Raw genomic sequence first — 2979 nt, 5'->3', positions numbered from 1 at the left:
CTCAGGAGATTGGTTTAGCGATTGCTAAGGCGCAATGTCGTGCACGTTTGTAGTCGGATTGTCAAAGTCGTCTCCACCAAATCGATAGTTATCATCTCATCGAAAGATCGGGACCCCCGCCTCTATCAGTATGTGTGTTGATTGTAGAGGCATTAATAATATTACTATTCGTTATCGTCATCCTATTCCTAGGCTAGATGATATGCTTGATGAATTGAGTGGCTCTACAATATTCTCCAAAGTTGATTTGCGTAGTGGCTACCATCAAATTCGTATGAAATTGGGAGATGAATGGAAAACAGCATTTAAAACTAAGTTTGGATTATATGAGTGGTTAGTCATGCCTTTTGGGTTAACTAATGCACCTAGTACTTTCATGAGATTAATGAACGAAGTTTTACGTGCTTTCATTGGACGATTTGTGGTAGTTTACTTTGATGACATACTGATTTATAGCAGATCTTTGGAAGAACATTTGGAACATTTACGTGCTGTTTTTATTGCTCTACGTGATGCACGTTTGTTTGGTAACCTTGGGAAGTGCACCTTTTGCACCGACCGAGTATCTTTTCTTGGCTATGTTGTTACTCCACAGGGAATAGAAGTTGACAAAGCCAAGATTGAAGCTATTGAGAGTTGGCCGCAGCCCAAAACGGTCACACAAGTGAGGAGTTTTCTTGGCCTCGCTGGATTCTATAGGCGTTTTGTGAGAGATTTCAGCACCATTGCTGCACCTCTCAACGAGCTTACAAAGAAGGATGTGCCTTTTGTTTGGGGTACCGCACAGGAAGAAGCCTTCACGGTATTGAAAGATAAGTTGACACATGCTCCTTTACTCCAACTTCCTGATTTTAATGAGACTTTTGAGCTTGAATGTGATGCTAGTGGAATTGGATTAGGAGGTGTGTTATTACAAGATTGCAAACCTGTTGCATACTTTTCTAAAAAATTGAGTGGGCCTAGTCTGAATTATTCTACTTATGATAAAGAATTATATGCTCTTGTTCGGACTTTAGAAACATGGCAACATTATTTATGGCCCAAAGAATTTGTTATACATTCTGATCATGAATCTTTGAAACATATTAAAAGTCAAGCTAAACTGAATCGTAGACATGCTAAATGGGTTGAATTCATTGAGACTTTCCCCTATGTCATTAAACACAAGAAGGGAAAAGAAAATGTTATTGCTGAGGCATTGTCTCGTCGCTATACTATGCTTTCACAACTTGACTTCAAAATATTTGGTTTGGAGACCATCAAAGATCAATATGTGCATGATGCTGATTTTAAAGATGTAATGCAGAATTGTAAAGAAGGAACAATCTGGAACAAGTTTGTCGTTAACGATGGATTTGTGTTTCGTGCTAACAAGCTATGCATTCCAGCTAGCTCCGTTCGTCTTTTGTTGTTGCAGGAGGCGCATGGAGGAGGATTAATGGGACACTTTGGCGTGAAGAAGACGGAGGACGTACTTGCTACACATTTCTTTTGGCCAAAGATGAGACGGGATGTTGAGCGTTTTATTGCTCGATGCACTACATGTCAAAAAGCTAAGTCACGACTCAATCCTCATGGTTTATATATGCCTTTGCCTGTACCTAGTGTTCCTTGGGAGGATATATCTATGGACTTTGTTTTAGGTTTACCTCGAACAAAGAAGGGGAGGGATAGCATATTTGTTGTCGTGGATAGATTCTCGAAAATGGCACACTTTATACCATGTCATAAAAGCGATGATGCTGTTAATGTGCTGATTTGTTCTTTCGTGAAATTATTCGCTTGCATGGTGTGCCAAATACTATTGTTTCAGATCGTGATACTAAATTTCTTAGCCACTTTTGGAGATGTTTATGGGCTAAGTTGGGGACTAAACTGCTTTTTAGTACTACTTGTCACCCCTAAACAGATGGACAAACTGAAGTAGTCAATAGAACGTTGTCTACTATGCTTAGGGCTGTTTTGAAGAATAATAAGAAAATGTGGGAGGAATGCTTGCCTCATATTGAATTTGCTTATAATCGTTCATTGCATTCTACTACTAAGATGTGCCCTTTTGAAGTTGTGTATGGTTTCCTACCTCGTGCACCTATTGATTTGTTGCCTCTTCCATCTTCGGAGAAGGTTAATTTTGATGCTAAACAACGTGCTGAATTGATTTTAAAAATGCATGAGTTAACTAAGGAAAACATTGAGCGTATGAATGCTAAATATAAACTTGCTGGAGATAAGGGTAGAAAACATGTTGTGTTTGCACCTGGAGATCTTGTTTGGTTACATTTGCGTAAGGATAGATTTCCTGATTTGCGCAAATCAAAGCTAATGCCACGTGCTGATGGTCCCTTTAAGGTGTTAGAGAAAATAAATGATAATGCATATAAACTTGAGTTGCCTGCAGATTTTGGGGTTAGTCCCACTTTTAACATTGCAGATTTGAAGCATTATGTGGTTGAGGAAGATGAACTTCCGTCGAGGACGACTTCATTTCAAGAAGGGGAGGATGATGAGGACATCAATACAATTGTTACACCCACAGCCCCTGCTGCTATACATACTGGACCAATTACTAGAGCTCGTGCACGCCAACTAAATTACCAGGTACTTTCGTTTCTTGGTAATGATTCTAATGTTCATGAGAATATGATGCTGCCTAAATTGGATACATTTGTTTTGCTTACAAATGAAGGGCCTAGCTTGGAGAAGGATGAACATTGGAGCAAGAACAAGAACGGAGTTACAAGTGATGATTTCAGGACTTTGAAGCCACCATAATGTGTGCATGAAGCCTTGGACGAAATATACAAGATGCCACTTCATAAATTTCGTCCCGAGGCTATTTTAGGTGCTGCGTCACCTTATTATTGGGCCAGGCCCATGTAATTTCGAAATACATAAGTATAGGCTATTTTTAGAGTCCGTATGTGTGGGGAAACAAGAGATAGGGTTGATTTCGGACCCCTCCACCAAGGGCCACGAAAT

This window comes from Triticum aestivum, chromosome 2B, assembly GCF_018294505.1.
Source record: "Triticum aestivum cultivar Chinese Spring chromosome 2B, IWGSC CS RefSeq v2.1, whole genome shotgun sequence".
NCBI classification, from domain to species: Eukaryota; Viridiplantae; Streptophyta; class Magnoliopsida; order Poales; family Poaceae; genus Triticum; species Triticum aestivum.
This window is presented reverse-complemented; position numbering follows the sequence as displayed.